The sequence below is a fragment of the Oncorhynchus nerka genome, unplaced genomic scaffold, assembly GCF_034236695.1.
Source record: "Oncorhynchus nerka isolate Pitt River unplaced genomic scaffold, Oner_Uvic_2.0 unplaced_scaffold_3721, whole genome shotgun sequence".
Taxonomy (NCBI): Eukaryota; Metazoa; Chordata; class Actinopteri; order Salmoniformes; family Salmonidae; genus Oncorhynchus; species Oncorhynchus nerka.
Window position 1 is genome coordinate 486 of NW_027037574.1, and position 18,318 is coordinate 18,803.

Sequence of the window (18,318 nt, forward strand, 5' to 3'; positions counted from 1 at the left end):
GAAATGTCTTGTCTTGAATGGTCACACATACAAAACTTCAGTTAGATTTCCCTTAGACCAGAGTGACAATGTTCCACAGTGCACATTACGTAGAATAAATGCCTAATCCATTGATTCATACCAAGTGTTGTTAATAAGTTGTATTTAAAAAATATATTATATTTTTTTGGGGGATGGGGACCGCCACCATCCACCCCTTCAGAGGACAACTTAATTAATGATATTCAGGTGTGGATATTGGACCAGACCGAGTGACTTCATCTGAAATGTAAACTAGCATGACGTTTGAATGTTCTCCCGTTCAGGATCATCCATGAGGCCGGCTACTCTGAGGAGGAGTGTAAACAGTACAGAGTGGTGGTGTACAGCAACACAATCCAGTCTATCATCGCCGTCATCAGAGCCATGGGACACCTAAAGATAGACTTTGGGGACGCCTGCACGAGGCTGGTAGGCACACAACGCAACGTAACTTTGTAACTTTATGGTCTAAGCAAATCTTTTTCTTAATGAGTGGTTCACATTATGTCTATGTTTTAATGCCCTGCTTTCTTAAACTATGGGTGGGGACCCAAAGTGGGTCTGGCATGTGAGAGGTGGTGCGCCAGTTACTCTGGAGTTACGTCTATAATCACATGCCATTTCATCATTGCTCATTTGGCTCTTTGGAGGCGATTGATCACAGAGGACGGTCAATTTGTCATTTGGGTCTCAAGCTGAAAAAAGTGTTTGAAGAACCCATGCCCATCTGTATTTGATGAGCTGAGTCTTTAGAGTTCTCATCGTCTACCCGAACAGGTCTCACATTTTCACCCAAGGGTCTGATTTAGAGTTGAGGAAAGTGGACGCAACTCAGACTTTCACTTTAATCATTTACAGGGTTTAATGGGAGACTCAAAAATGTGATGTAAGGATCTCAGGACAGAATATTGCCCCAAGTGCAGTGGTGTAAAGTACTTTAGTAAAAATAAGTACTACTCAAGTAGTTTTTTGGCGTAATGTACTTTACTATTTATATTTTGGACAAAATATAATATATCTAATTTACGTAGGTATTCACACCCCTGAGTCAATATATGTTAGAATCACTTTTGGCACATTTGTTAAGCAAATTTTTACTCCTGAACTTATTTAGGCCATAACCAAAGGGTTGAACACGTACTGACTCAAGACATTTTCAACTTTTAATTTATTTAGTAAACATTTCTAAAAACATAATTCCACTTTGACATTATGATGTATTGTATGTAAAACATTTTTAATTCAGGCTGAAATAAAATGAAAAAAAGTAAAGGGCTGTGAATGTACCTGTAGGAATGTACAGGGTGATGAGCTGTGTTGCTTTTACGCCAAACATAACGTTTTGCATTGTTGCCCAAAGGAGGGCGTCCGTCTTTCATAAACATGGCAGTGTTTCCCAAAGCTCTTCCACCTGTTCTATTTATTCTAGACTAGCACATCTGATGCAATGTATCTAGGGGTCGGGGATTATACACTGAACGGAAATTTATAAACACAACATGCAACAATTGCACGCTCCGTCAAAACTTGAAACATATGTGGCATTGTGTTGTGTGACAAAACTGCCCATTTTAGAGTGGCCTTTATTTCACCCCCGCACAAGGTGCACCTGTGTAATGATCATGCTGTTTAATCAGATTCTTGATCTGCCGCACCTGTCAGGTGGATGGATTATACATTTTTGTTCTGTTTAGTTAACCAGTTGAATCAGGTGAGCTTGTTCTGGAATATATGACAAATCTGGAAGTATCCCAGATGCATTTTGGGAAACACTGGTCAATCAATGAATCACTGGTCTAATGAGCCTGTCTATTTTACAGGACGATGCTCGTCAGCTGTTTGTATTAGCTGGTACAACGGAGGAGGGTGTGATCTCATCAGATCCCGACCGGTGTGATACGGGGCTGTGGTCGGACAGCGGGGTCCAGACCTGCTTCCTGCGTTCCAGAGAGTACCAGCTCAACGACTCCGCATCCTAGTAAGACACACACACACACACACACACACACACACACACACACACACACAGCGGGGTCCAGACCTGCTTCCTGCGTTCCAGAGAGTACCAGCTCAACGACTCCGCATCCTAGTAAGACACGCACACACAGACTGACAGACGGACACAGTGTACACACACACACACACACACACACACACACACACACACACACACACAGACGTACACAGTATACACACACACACACACACACAGACGGACACAGTACACACACACACACACACACACACACACACACACACACACACAGACAGACACAGTATACACACACACACACACACACACACACACACACACACACACACACAGACAGACAGACACAGTACACACACACACACACACACAGACAGACGGACACAGTACACACACACACAGACAGACGGACACAGTACACACACACACACACACACACACACACACAGACAGACGGACACAGTACACACACACACACACACACAGACAGACGGACACAGTACACACACACACACACACAGACAGACGGACACAGTACACACACACACACACACACACAGACAGACGGACACAGTACACACACACACACACACAGACAGACGGACACAGTACACACACACACACACACACACAGACAGACGGACACAGTACACACACACACACACACACAGACAGACGGACACAGTACACACACACACACACACACAGACACAGACAGACGGACACAGTACACACACACACACACACACACACAGACAGACGGACACAGTACACACACACACACACACACACAGACAGACGGACACAGTACACACACACACACACACACACACACACACACACACACACACACACACAGACTGACAGACGGACACAGTGTACACACACACACACAGACGGACACAGTACACACACACACACACACACACACACAGTACACGCGCTGTACCCCACTTGTTATGCTTATAGTTTTATTTACACATAATACAAAATACGTGCCACAAAGATACACCCTGGCAGTTTACAATGCTGTAAGCTGCCGACAGATTCACTTCTATAGGAACGACTGTGTCAGGAGTTCTTAATTCACTGACAACATCCTCTTGTCAAACATGACTGAAACTTAACCTCGCCCTCTTTTCCTCTGAATTTAATCGTTTTATTACATCTCCTGAGGTTACATTTCGAAGGACCCAGAAGAGTTTTTGCTATGTAAAAGCTCACAGTAGAGATGGACAAGACTGGTCTTGTATGGCCTTGGATATGGCTCGTTTAGACTGCAGCTTGTTCAGAATGTAGACCAGCTTGCTAGCTGATACAGCTGATGGTGTCCTACAACACAGTGGGAGAGTATGATAAACACTGTCATCACAGACATTGCAGCTGGTTGTCAAGCGCTGTTACCATTTCACTTAGGAAATATTAGAGTTGCTCTACAGTTTAAATTCATGTGTCACTGTAGGTTTGTAGTATATTGTTTTTCCATTTCCGTTATCATTTGAATTAGTCACAGTTCTGAGTTAGAGCCTTCGTCAAGAGTAATATAATTTACTGTGGTCTATAAACCTTTTCACTTATTTGTAAAGTACAGTATATGATATTTGTACACCCAGAATCTAAAAGGAAAGGACTAAGTTTTATTTATACATGTACTGAATATTTAGACCAGGGTTCTCCAACTGCCAGCCTGCCAGCTATACTGGCCCTCTAGTGACAGTCAGCGGCAGTCCTGTGGCCAACATCTGGGTGTGGAGAGAGGTCAAGGAGAATGGCAGAATCGTGTAAGCTAACAGGCGGGCCACAAACAGGAAATAACCGGCGCAGTACAACAGTGGTGTGCAGAACGGCATCTCAGAACGCACCACTGGTCGGTCCTTGTCACGGATTGGCTATTGCAGCAGACGACCACACCTGGTTCCACTCCAATCAGCTAAAAACAAGAAGAAGAAGCAGCTCCAGTTGGGCACGCCATCACCAACACTAAAAACAAGAAGAAGAAGCAGCTCCAGTTGGGCACGCCATCACCAACACTAAAAACAAGAAGAAGAAGCAGCTCCAGTTGGGCACGCCATCACCAACACTAAAAACAAGAAGAAGAAGCAGCTCCAGTTGGGCACGCCATCACCAACACTGGACAAGTTAGGAGTGGAGAAACAACAGGTGTAGACAAACAGTGAAATGCTGACGGACCCTTCCCAACAATGTAGAGAGAAACAACAGGTGTAGACTAACCCTTCCCAACAATGTAGAGAGAAACAACAGGTGTAGACTAACCCTTCCCAACAATGTAGAGAGAAACAACAGGTGTAGACTAACAGTGAAATGCTGACTGACCCTTCCCAACAATGTAGAGAGAAACAACAGGTGTAGACTAACCCTTCCCAACAATGTAGAGAGAAACAACAGGTGTAGACTAACAGTGAAATGCTGACGGGCCCTTCCCAACAATGTAGAGAGAAACAACAGGTGTAGACTAACAGTGAAATGCTTGCTGACTGACCCTTCCCAACAATGTAGAGAGAAACAACAGGTGTAGACTAACCCTTCCCAACAATGTAGAGAGAAACAACAGGTGTAGACTAACAGTGAAATGCTGACGGGGCCCTTCCCAACAATGGAGAGAGATACAACAGGTGTAGACTAACCCTTCCCAACAATGTGAGAAAACAACAGGTGTAGACTAACAGTGAAATGCTGACGGACCCTTCCCAACAATGTAGAGAGAAACAACAGGTGCAGACTAACCCTTCCAACAATGTAGAGAGAAACAACAGGTGTAGACTAACCCTTCCCAACAATGTAGAGAGAAACAACAGGTGTAGACTAACAGTGAAATGCTGACGGACCCTTCCCAACAATGTAGAGAGAAACAACAGGTGTAGACTAACAGTGAAATGCTGACGGACCCTTCCCAACAATGTAGAGAGAAACAACAGGTGTAGACTAACCCTTCCCAACAATGTAGAGAGAAACAACAGGTGTAGACTAACAGTGAAATGCTGACGGGCCCTTCCCAACAATGTAGAGAGATACAACAGGTGTAGACTAACCCTTCCCAACAATGTAGAGAGAAACAACAGGTGTAGACTAACCCTTCCCAACAATGTAGAGAGAAACAACAGGTGTAGACTAACAGTGAAATGCTGACTGACCCTTCCCAACAATGTAGAGAGAAACAACAGGTGTAGACTAACCCTTCCCAACAATGTAGAGAGAAACAACAGGTGTAGACTAACAGTGAAATGCTGACGGGCCCTTCCCAACAATGTAGAGAGAAACAACAGGTGTAGACTAACAGTGAAATGCTGACTGACCCTTCCCAACAATGTAGAGAGAAACAACAGGTGTAGACTAACCCTTCCCAACAATGTAGAGAGAAACAACAGGTGTAGACTAACAGTGAAATGCTGACGGGCCCTTCCCAACAATGTAGAGAGATACAACAGGTGTAGACTAACCCTTCCCAACAATGTAGAGAGAAACAACAGGTGTAGACTAACAGTGAAATGCTGACGGACCCTTCCCAACAATGTAGAGAGAAACAACAGGTGTAGACTAACCCTTCCCAACAATGTAGAGAGAAACAACAGGTGTAGACTAACCCTTCCCAACAATGTAGAGAGAAACAACAGGTGTAGACTAACAGTGAAATGCTGACGGACCCTTCCCAACAATGTAGAGAGAAACAACAGGTGTAGACTAACAGTGAAATGCTGACGGACCCTTCCCAACAATGTAGAGAGAAACAACAGGTGTAGACTAACCCTTCCCAACAATGTAGAGAGAAACAACAGGTGTAGACTAACAGTGAAATGCTGACGGGCCCTTCCCAACAATGTAGAGAGATACAACAGGTGTAGACTAACCCTTCCCAACAATGTAGAGAGAAACAACAGGTGTAGACTAACCCTTCCCAACAATGTAGAGAGAAACAACAGGTGTAGACTAACAGTGAAATGCTGACGGACCCTTCCCAACAATGTAGAGAGAAACAACAGGTGTAGACTAACCCTTCCCAACAATGTAGAGAGAAACAACAGGTGTAGACTAACAGTGAAATGCTGACGGGCCCTTCCCAACAATGTAGAGAGAAACAACAGGTGTAGACTAACAGTGAAATGCTGACTGACCCTTCCCAACAATGTAGAGAGAAACAACAGGTGTAGACTAACAGTGAAATGCTGACGGGCCCTTCCCAACAATGTAGAGAGAAACAAAATAGAGAAATAATAGAAAAGTGAAACCACAGTAGCGGTTCTACTAAGCGTACACATCGAAGTATCATTTAGCCCTTCCCAAGTATCATTTAGCCCTTCCCAAGTATCATTTAGCCCTTCCCAAGTATCATTTAGCCCTTCCCAAGTATACTTTAGCCCTTCCCAAGTGTAATTTAGCCCTTCCCAAGTATCATTTAGCCCTTCCCAAGTATACTTTAGCCCTTCCCAAGTATACTTTAGCCCTTCCCAAGTGTAATTTAGCCCTTCCCAAGTGTAATTTAGCCCTTCCCAAGTATCATTGAGCCCTTCCCAAGTATAATTTAGCCCGTCCCAAGTATCATTGAGCCCTTCCCAAGTATAATTTAGCCCGTCCCAAGTATCATTTAGCCCTTACCATGTATCATTTAGCCCTTCCCAAGTATCATTTAGCCCTTCCCAAGTATCATTTAGCCCTTCCCAAGTATCATTTAGCCCTTCCCAAGTATCATTTTGATTTGGAATTTTCTGACTCCTTCAGGTTTACAAAAAATTTTTAAAAAATTGATGAAACACTGAATTTGGACTTACTGCTCTTTCCCCATAGGAACACATAGAATAACATATGCATACATGGAAAAACAGATGGCCCAAAAAATACTTCAAAAAGGAAGTTTGTTTTAAAGTGTCTGTCCCAAATCTGAGAGATTATTATTATTTTTTTTTTATCCATATTTAACACGTTCTTTATATCTCTCTCTCCTGACCTGTCTGTCTCTCTCTCTCCTGACCTGTCTGTCTCTCTCTCTCCTGACCTGTCTGTCTCTCTCTCTCCTGACCTGTCTGTCTCTCTCTCTCCTGACCTGTCTGTCTCTCTCTCTCCTGACCTGTCTGTCTCTCTCTCTCTCTCCTGACCTGTCTGTCTCTCTCTCTCCTGACCTGTCTGTCTCTCTCCTGACCTGTCTGTCTCTCTCTCCTGACTGTCTGTCTCTCTCTCTCCTGACCTGTCTGTCTCTCTCTCTCCTGACCTGTCTGTCTCTCTCTCTCTCCTGACCTGTCTCTCTCTCCTGACCTGTCGGTCTCTCTCTCTCTCTCCTGACCTGTCTCTCTCTCTCTCTCCTGACCTGTCTGTCTCTCTCTCTCTCTCCTGACCTGTCTCTCTCTCTCTCTCCTGACCTGTCTGTCTCTCTCTCTCTCCTGACCTGTCTGTCTCTCTCTCTCCTGACCTGTCTGTCTCTCTCCTGACCTGTCTGTCTCTCTCTCTCCTGACCTGTCTGTCTCTCTCTCTCCTGACCTGTCTGTCTCTCTCTCTCTCTCCTGACCTGTCTCTCTCTCTCTCTCCTGACCTGTCTGTCTCTCTCTCTCTATCCTGACCTGTCTCTCTCTCTCTCTCCTGACCTGTCTGTCTCTCTCTCTCTCTATCCTGACCTGTCTGTCTCTCTCTCTCCTGACCTGTCTGTCTCTCTCTCTCCTGACCTGTCTGTCTCTCTCTCTCCTGACCTGTCTGTCTCTCTCTCTCCTGACCTGTCTGTCTCTCTCTCTCCTGACCTGTCTCTCTCTCTCTCCTGACCTGTCTCTCTCTCTCCTGACCTGTCTGTCTCTCTCTCCTGACCTGTCTGTCTCTCTCTCTCCTGACCTGTCTGTCTCTCTCTCTCCTGACCTGTCTGTCTCTCTCTCTCTCCTGACCTGTCTCTCTCTCTCCTGACCCTCTCTCTCTCTCTCCTGACCTGTCTCTCTCTCTCTCCTGACCTGTCTCTCTCTCTCTCTCCTGACCTGTCTCTCTCTCTCTCTCCTGACCTGTCTGTCTCTCTCTCTCCTGACCTGTCTGTCTCTCTCTCTCCTGACCTGTCTGTCTCTCTCTCTCTCCTGACCTGTCTCTCTCTCTCTCTCCTGACCTGTCTCTCTCTCTCTCTCCTGACCTGTCTCTCTCTCTCTCCTGACCTGTCTGTCTCTCTCTCTCCTGACCTGTCTGTCTCTCTCTCTCCTGACCTGTCTGTCTCTCTCTCTCTCCTGACCTGTCTGTCTCTCTCTCTCCTGACCTGTCTCTCTCTCTCTCTCCTGACCTGTCTGTCTCTCTCTCTCCTGACCTGTCTGTCTCTCTCTCTCCTGACCTGTCTGTCTCTCTCTCTCCTGACCTGTCTGTCTCTCTCTCTCTCCTGACCTGTCTGTCTCTCTCTCTCTCCTGACCTGTCTCTCTCTCTCTCTCCTGACCTGTCTGTCTCTCTCTCCTGCCCTGTCTGTCTCTCTCTCTCCTGACCTGTCTGTCTCTCTCTCTCTCCTGACCTGTCTGTCTCTCTCTCTCCTGACCTGTCTGTCTCTCTCTCTCCTGACCTGTCTGTCTCTCTCTCTCCTGACCTGTCTGTCTCTCTCTCTCTCTCCTGACCTGTCTGTCTCTCTCTCTCTCCTGACCTGTCTGTCTCTCTCTCTCTCCTGACCTGTCTGTCTCTCTCTCTCTCCTGACCTGTCTGTCTCTCTCTCTCCTGACCTGTCTGTCTCTCTCTCTCTCCTGACCTGTCTGTCTCTCTCTCTCTCCTGACCTGTCTGTCTCTCTCTCTCTCCTGACCTGTCTGTCTCTCTCTCTCTCCTGACCTGTCTGTCTCTCTCTCTCTCCTGATCTGTCTGTCTCTCTCTCTCTCCTGACCTCTCTCTCTCCTGACCTGTCTGTCTCTCTCTCTCTCTCTCTCTCTCTCTCTCTCTCTCTCTCTCTCTCTGTCTCTCTCTCTCTCTCTGTCTCTCTCTCTCTCTCTGTCTCTCTGTCTCTCTCTCCTGACCTGTCTCTCTCTCTCTCTCTCCTGACCTGTCTCTCTCTCTCTCTCTCTCTCTCCTGACCTGTCTCTCTCTCTCTCTCTCCTGACCTGTCTCTCGTTGTCTCTCCTCCCTCAGTTATCTGAATGACCTGGACCGTATTGCCCAACAGAGTTATGTCCCCACCCAGCAAGATGTGCTGAGGACCAGAGTCAAGACTACTGGCATCGTGGAGACACACTTTACCTTCAAGGAGCTCTACTTCAAGTCAGTACACCCGCTGCTATTCACACACACACACACACACACACACACACCTTCAAGGAGCGCTGTTTCAGGTCTTTATACCTACCGATAGCTACACACACACCATTTTGATTGAGACAGATCTTAGTTATTTGAGAATAGTCGGCTCAGTGCCAAGCCAGAGCCTAATGAGGCAAACAACTATTTCGCAGGTAATGGGGACAGGTGATATTTGGTATAGCGTCAACATAATTCATTAATTAGATGGATTCAATAATCGTACTTAATTCATCAATTTGTTTAGACAAAAACAATCCATTAGTTCTTAATTAATACGATCAGACCTTTTTTACATCGACGTCACAAAGGGCTTTAGAGTAACCTGGCGTTGACCCACACACACACACACACACACACACACACACACACACACACACACACACACACAGAGGAAGCAAAGCACAAGCTAAACTAAATAACTAATGGCCAGTTTAAATAGTGGTGTTGACACTCAGTCTGTTCATAGATGTGTGTTCAGCAAAGATTTAGTTCCTATAAATGCTGATTGGCTGGGTTGATGCAGGGGCACCGTCTATATGGTCACAGACAGACAGACAGACAGACAGACAGACAGACAGTCAGACAGACAGACAGACAGACAGACAGACAGACAGACAGTCTGTTTTATTTAAGTTGAAGTGAGTTGCTCCGTCAATCAATGAAATGTATTTATAAAGCCCTTTTTACATCAGCCGATATCTCAAAGTGCTGTACAGAAACTCAGCCTAAAACCCCAAACAGCAAGCAATGCAGGTGTAGAAGCACGGTGGCTAGGAAAAACTCCATAGAAAGGACAGAACTTAGAGAAGAAACCTAGAGAGGAACCAGGCTATGTGGAGCGGCCAGTCCTCTTCTGGCTGTGCCGGGTGGAGATTATAACAGAACATGGCCAAGATGTTCAAATGTTCATAGATGACCAGCATGGTCAAATAATAATAATCACAGTGGTTGTTGAGGGTGCAACAGGTCAGCACCTCAGGAGTAAATGTCAGTTGGCTTTTCATAGCCGATCATTCAGAGTTAGAGACAGCAGGTATGGTAGAGAGAGTGTCCAAAACGGCAGGTCCGGGACAAGGTAGCACATCCGGAGAAAAGCCTAATCCTTGTCTATGACCATAGTGGTGAGGGTGGGTCTCAGGTACAGACAGGAGCCTTGTCTATGACCATAGTAGTGATGTCAATTGTATTAGGAGCTAAAGTGTGTGTGTGATCAGTTGTCAAATCTCTTCTGTCGATAAGAAACCGTAGCACCCATACCCTGCTGAGTCACCTCCCCCTTACCCTGCTGAGTCACCTCCCCCTTACCCTGATGTGTCACCTCCCCCTTACCCTGCTGAGTCACCTCCCCTTACCCTGCTGTGTCACCTCCCCTTTACCCTGCTGAGTCACCTCCCCTTACCCTGCTGAGTCACCTCCCCTTACCCTGCTGAGTCACCTCCCCTTACCCTGATGTGTCACCTCCCCTTACCCTGCTGAGTCACCTCCCCTTACCCTGCTGTGTCACCTCCCCTTACCCTGCTGAGTCACCTCCCCTTACCCTGCTGTGTCACCTCCCCTTACCCTGCTGAGTCACCTCCCCCTTACCCTGATGTGTCACCTCCCCTTACCCTGCTGAGTCACCTCCCCCTTACCCTGCTGTGTCACCTCCCCTTACCCTGCTGAGTCACCTCCCCCTTACCCTGCTGAGTCACCTCCCCTTACCCTGATGTGTCACCTCCCCTTACCCTGCTGAGTCACCTCCCCCTTACCCTGCTGTGTCACCTCCCCTTACCCTGCTGAGTCACCTCCCCTTACCCTGCTGAGTAACCTCCCCTTACCCTGCTGAGTCACCTCCCCTTACCCTGCTGAGTCACCTCCCCTTACCCTGATGTGTCACCTCCCCTTACCCTGCTGAGTCACCTCCCCTTACCCTGCTGTGTCAACCCTGCTGAGTCACCTCCCCTTACTCCCGCTGTGTCACCTCCCTAACCCTGCTGAGTCACCTCCCCTAACCCTGCTGTGTCACCTCCCTAACCCTGCTGAGTCACCTCCCCTTACCCTGCTGAGTCACCTCCCCCTTACCCTGCTGAGTCACCTCCCCTTACCCTGCTGAGTCACCTCCCCTTACCCTGCTGTGTCACCTCCCCTAACCCTGCTGAGTCACCTCCCCCTGCTGTGTCACCTCCCCTTACCCTGCTGTGTCACCTCCCCACCCTGCTGTGTCACCTCCCCTTACCCTGCTGTGTCACCTCCCTTTACCCTGCTGAGTCACCTCCCCTTACCCTGCTGAGTCACCTCCCTAACCCTGCTGAGTCACCTCCCCCTAACCCTTCTGAGTCACCTCCCCTAACCCTTCTGAGTCACCTCCCCTTACCCTGCTGAGTCACCTCCCCACCCTGCTGAGTCACCTCCCTGCTGAGTCACCTCCCTTACCCTGCTGAGTCATCTCCCCTGCTGAGTCACCTCCCCTTACCCTGCTGAGTCACCTCCCCCTTACCCTGCTGAGTCACCTCCCCTGCTGTGTCACCTCCCACTTACCCTGCTGTGTCACCTCCCCCTCCCCCTGCTGTGTCACCTCCCCCACCCTGCTGAGTCACCTCCCTAACCCTGCTGAGTCACCTCCCCTGCTGAGTCAAACCTCCCCCTCACCCTGCTGAGTCACCTCCCCTGCTGAGTCACCTCCCCTCCCCCTGCTGAGTCACCTCCCTAACCCTGCTGAGTCACCTCCCTAACCCTGCTGTGTCACCTCCCTCTAACCCTGCTGAGTCACCTCCCCCTGCTGAGTCACCTCCCCTGCTGAGTCACCTCCCTGCTGAGTCACCTCCCCCTGCTGAGTCACCTCCCCTGCTGAGTCACCTCCCCCTAACCTGCTGAGTCACCTCCCCCTAACCTGCTGAGTCACCTCCCTAACCCTGCTGAGTCACCCACCTCCCCCTGCTGCGTCACCCACCTCCCCCTCCCCCTGCGTGATCCACCCCCCTCCCCTGCTGAGTCACCTCCCCTCCCCTGCTGAGTCACCTCCCCCTCACCCTGCTGAGTCACCTCCCCCTCACCCTGCTGCGTCCACCTCCACCTCACCCTGCTCGTCACCCACCTCCCCCTTATCCTGTTTCCCTTATTTTCCCCTCAGGATGTTTGACGTGGGCGGCCAGCGTTCTGAGAGGAAGAAGTGGATCCACTGCTTTGAGGGCGTGACATCTATTATCTTCTGTGTGGCACTCAGTGACTATGACCTGGTGCTGGCAGAGGACGAAGAGATGGTGAGGAGGGAGAGCAGGGAGGGGTGGAGAGAGGGAGAGGGGTCTTCAGTTAAGTCTGGAGGAGATGTATAGAGGAGATGTGTTGAGGTGTAGAGGAGATGTGTTGAGGTGTAGATGAGATGTGTTGAGGTGTAGAGGAGATGTGTTGAGGTGTAGAGGAGATGTGTTGAGGTGTAGAGGAGATGTGTAGAGGAGATGTGTTGAGGTGTAGAGGAGATGTGTTGAGGTGTAGAGGAGACGTGTTGAGGTGTAGAGGAGATGTGTTGAGGAGATGTGTTGAGGTGTAGAGGAGATGTGTTGAGGTGTAGAGGAGATGTGTTGAGGTGTAGAGGAGATGTGTAGAGGAGATGTGTTGAGGTGTAGAGGAGATGTGTTGAGGTGTAGAGGAGACGTGTTGAGGTGTAGAGGAGACGTGTTGAGGTGTAGAGGAGACGTGTTGAGGTGTAGAGGAGACGTGTTGAGGTGTAGAGGAGACGTGTTGAGGTGTAGAGGAGACGTGTTGAGGTGTAGAGGAGATGTGTTGAGGTGTAGAGGAGACGTGTTGAGGTGTAGAGGAGATGTGTAGAGGAGATGTGTTGAGGTGTAGAGGAGACGTGTTGAGGTGTAGAGGAGACGTGTTGAGGTGTAGAGGAGACGTGTTGAGGTGTAGAGGAGATGTGTTGAGGTGTAGAGGAGACGTGTTGAGGTGTAGAGGAGACGTGTTGAGGTGTAGAGGAGACGTGTTGAGGTGTAGAGGAGACGTGTTGAGGTGTAGAGGAGACGTGTTGAGGTGTAGAGGAGATGTGTTGAGGTGTAGAGGAGACGTGTTGAGGTGTAGAGGAGACGTGTTGAGGTGTAGAGGAGACGTGTTGAGGTGTAGAGGAGACGTGTTGAGGTGTAGAGGAGACGTGTTGAGGTGTAGAGGAGACGTGTTGAGGTGTAGAGGAGTTGAGAGGTGTTGAGGGAGAGGAGTTGAGGAAGAGGTGCGAGCCACTCTCACCCCTCTCCCCACTGTGAGCACAGAGGAGGGAGAGAAGCATTCTGAAAGCACAAGCATATGACCATTGCTCAAAATACAACTAATGTTGTAGTTACAGATAGGTCAGATAAGTCACAGCTTTCTGTGAGTACGTTGCCTTCAGAAAGTATTCATACCCCTGGACTTATTCCACATTTTGTTCTTACAACCTGAATTCAAAACTTTTTTTCACCCATCTGCTGAAGCGAAAACATGTTTTAATTTTTTTTTTGCAAATCAGTCCATTTAAAGAAATAATTTAGGCCCTAATTTGTTTATTTCTCCACCATAAGCCGCCACCAACGTTGTTTTAGAGAATTTGTCAGTATGTTTCAACTGGCCTCCTGCAGGAGCACAGCCATGGGTGACCATTGTTACTAAAAGGGCCTTATTACACACAGAAATACTCCCCCCCCCCCCCAGACTGGGTTGTGAGGCCAGTTGAAACATACTGACAAATTCTCTAAAACAACGTTGGTGGCGGCTTATGGTAGAGAAATAAACATTCAATTCTATGGCAACAGTTCTGTTGGACATTCCTGCAGTCAACATGCCAATTGCACTCTCTCGCTAAACTTCTGTACTTCTGACATCTGTAGCGTTGTGACACAAAACTGCACATTTTAGAGTGGCCTTTTATTGTCCCCAGCACAAGGTGCACCTGTGCAATGATCATGCTGTTTAATCCGCTTCCTGATATGCCACAACTGGCAGGTGGATGGATTATCTTGGCAAGGAGAAATGCTCACTAAACCAATTTGTGGCAATAATTTGAGAGAAATAAGCTTTTTGTGCGTATGGAACATTTTTATTTCAGCTCATGAAACATGGGACCAACATTTTGGGACCCTTGTTGTGTTTATATTTTTGTTTAGTATAAATTAGATATTTCTGAATTTCATTTGAAATACATTAGCCAAAATGTCTAAACATGTTTTCAATTTGTCATTATCGGGTATTGTGTGTAAATAATATTTTGAATCCATTTTGAATTCAGGCTGTAACACAACAAAATGTGGAATAAGTCTCGGGGTATGAATACTTTCTGAAGCAACAACATCATTATTTATTGTTAGAAAGGGTTTTGAGTTCCCACTTCCTCAGATGGTGAATGTTATAGACAATTCCAAGTCAATATGTGTAAAGATGTCGGCAAATTCTCTGAAAAGCCCAAAATAAGTCTGATCATTCTGGATCCTATTTTGACAGGTTGCATATCAAAATATGAACCATCCGTTCTCTGGAAATGTCAAATAGATAACTTTTTTAATCAAAGGCTGCCATCTCAGTTGTCTAACTTGGCGCTGGAAGACAACTTTACATTTTTCTGTTGTTGTTGTATTTATTGTTATCAAGCTAAATAGTTTATCACGACATGACTTTTATGTCCATATCGCCCAGCTCTACTGTTATCCTGTTCTGATTCCACACCGTGTTTCCGGGTCTCCTCTACAGAACCGGATGCATGAGAGCATGAAGCTGTTTGACTCCATCTGCAACAACAAGTGGTTCACAGACACCTCCATCATCCTCTTCCTCAACAAGAAGGATCTGTTTGAGGAGAAGATCGCCAGGAGTCCACTCACCATCTGTTACCCTGAGTACGCAGGTGGGTGTTAAACATACTACAAGTACAGTTGAAGTGGGAGGTTTACATACACTTACGTTGGGGTCATTGAAACTCGTTTTTCAACCACTCCACAAATTTCTTGTTAACAAACTATAGTTTTGGCAAGTCGGTTAAGACATCTACTTTGTGTACGACACGAGTCATTTTACATGTTTACACACAGATCATTTCATTTATAATTCACTGTATCGCAATTCCAGCGGGTCAGAAGTTTACATACACTAAGTTGACTGTGCCTTTAAACAGCTTGGAAAACTCCAGAAAATAATGCTATGGCTTTAGAAGCTTCTGATAGGCTAATTGACATCATTTGAATCAATTGGAGGTGTACCTGTGGATGTATTTCAGGGCCTACCTTCAAACTCAGTGCCTCTTTGCTTGACATCATGGGAAAATCTAAAGAAATCAGCCAAATACCTCAGTAAAAAATTGTAGACCTCCACAAGTTTGAAGACCTCCACAAACGCCTGAAGGTACCACGCTCACCTGTACAAACAATAGCATGCAAGTATAAACACCATGGGACCACGCAGCCGTCATACCGCTCAGGAAGGAGACGCGTTCTGTCTCCTAGAGATGAACGTACTTTGGTGTGAATCAATCCCAGAACAACAGCACCTTGTGAAGATGCTGGAGGAAACAGGTAAAAGGTTAAATAAATAACCTGAAAGGCCGCTCAGCAAGGAAGAAGCCACTGCTCCAAAACCGCCATAAAAAAGCCAGACTACAGTTTGCAACTGCACATGGGGACAAACATCGTACTTTTTGGATAAATGTCCTCTGGTCTGATGAAACAAAAATAGAATTGTTTGGCCATAATGACCATCGTTATGTTTCGAGGAAAAAGGGGGAGGGTTGCAAGCAGAAGAACACCATCCCAACCGTGAAGCACGGGGGTGGCAGCATGTTGTGGGGGTGCTTTGCTACAGGATGGTCTGGTGCACTTCACAAAATAGATGGCATCATGAGGTCGGAAAATTATGTGGATATATTGAAGCAACATCTCAAGACATCAGTCAGGAAGTTAAAGCTTGGTCGCAAATGGGTCTTCCAAATGAACAATGACCCCAAGCATACTTCCGAAGTTGTGGAAAAATGGCTTAAGGACAACAAAGTCAAGGTATTGGAGTGGCCCACACAACTGAAAAGGCGTGTTTGAGCAAGGAGGTCTACACACGTGACTCAGTTAGACCAGCTCTGTCAGGAGGAATGGGCCAAAATTCACCCAACTTATTGTGGGAAGCTTGTGGAAGGCTACCTGAAACATTTGACCCAAGTTCAACAATTTAAAGGCAATGCTACCAAATACTAATTGAGTGTATGCAAACTTCTGACCCACTGGGAATGTGATGAAAGAAATAAAAGCTGAAATAAATTCTCTCTACTACTATTATTATTCTGACATTTCACATTCTTAAAATAAAGTGGTGATCCTAACTGACCTAAGACGGGGAATGTTTTTTAGGATTAGATGTCAGGAATTGTGAAAAACTGAGTTTAAATGCATTTGGCTAAGGTGTGTGTAAACTTCCGACTTCAACTGTAACACACACGCCTGTGCGCATGTGAAGAATACACACACACACATACATGATGTGAAACACTTGGAAGTGTTTGAGTTGTTCCTGATTCAACTAGTTTCTGTACTTTTATTTTTTAAAGCACAAAGGTAGTATTGGAAAAGCTGTTGGAACCTGTTGTGTTTCCTCTTTTGGGACCATTCCATTGGTTCCATGGTTACCTGGACAACTAAAGCAAGCATCTTTATACGGTTGGCTTTTTTCGGGAACTTCTCAGAAGTTTTGCTTTGGCTTGCCTTTCTACTACCGATATCCGTTGACATTGTCTCTGCGACCAGTCTTAAAATAAATGTTTTGATCTGCTATATATAATACAAGGAGTCATAGGCGGCGCGTGGGTTTCAAGCTTGAGGAAGCTGTATTTTTTTGCGGCCTATGAAAAGGGGAGACATGGGCTATGACGTCCATCTAGCCTGAAGGACAAAATTATTGTGCAAAAAAAACAAAAACGTTCCAATCACCGGGGATATGGCCAATGCGCTCTGCTATAGTGCCAATAGGAGAGATCCAATAACATAGAATATTTAGTCTCAAGGTTCTGCTTGCCTGAGTTAGAATACCGCATGATAAGCTGTAGACCATACTATTTACCAAAATTGTCAGTCACGGGTCAATAATGTACTGATATTAGAAGCATGTCTTTCTAATACATTTCATGACAAACCATCTAACTACTTGGGTAAACATATGTGAATTACCTGCACAGGTGTATGGCGAACCAGTTACCAACACCTGCGCCGAACGTTGTGCAACAGATAATTTATATGTTTACCTAAGTAGTTAGATGGAGCTTAATATGAGGAGGCTGCAGCCTACATCCAGTATACTACAGTACCCATAATGCACTATTATCATTACTACAGGAGCCAGTACATATGAGGAAGCAGCAGCCTACATCCAGTATACTACACTACCCATAATGCACTATTATCATTACTACAGGAGCCAGTACATATGAGGAAGCAGCAGCCTACATCCAGTATACTACACAGTACCCATAATGCACTATTATTATTACTACAGGAGCCAGTACATATGAGGAAGCAGCAGCCTACATCCAGTATACTACAGTACCCATAATGCACTATTATCATTACTACAGGAGCCAGTACATATGAGGAAGCAGCAGCCTACATCCAGTATACTACAGTACCCATAATGCACTATTATCATTACTACAGGAGCCAGTACATATGAGGAAGCAGCAGCCTACATCCAGTGTCAGTTTGAGGATCTGAACAGGAGGAAGGGACACTAGCAGATCTACACCCACTTCACCTGCGCCACCGACACCAAGAACGCCCAGTTCGTGTTTGACGCCGTCACAGACGTCATCATCAAGATCAACCTCAAGGAGTGTGGACTCTACTGAGGGGGGACCAGGGATCTTCAGGTCAGTACCAAATCAACCCTTACCCCCTAGCACCTACCTGTCCTGTAGATCAACCTCAAGGAGTGTGGACTCTACTGAGGGGGGACCAGGGATCTTCAGGTCAGTACCAAATCAACCCTTACCCCCTAGCACCTACCCTTTCCTGTAGATCAACCCACAGATTGAACCCACAGAAGGCTAGCGGGGATTGAACCCATAGAAGGCTAGCGGGTTGAACCCCACAG

The 18,318-nt window shown here is 46.6% G+C and overlaps 1 pseudogene; it reads left to right on the plus strand.

The window, feature by feature from the left end:
- Positions 1-305: 305 nt before the first annotated feature.
- Positions 306-18,090, plus strand: LOC135566694 (guanine nucleotide-binding protein G(i) subunit alpha-3-like; annotated as a pseudogene).
- Positions 18,091-18,318: the final 228 nt, after the last annotated feature.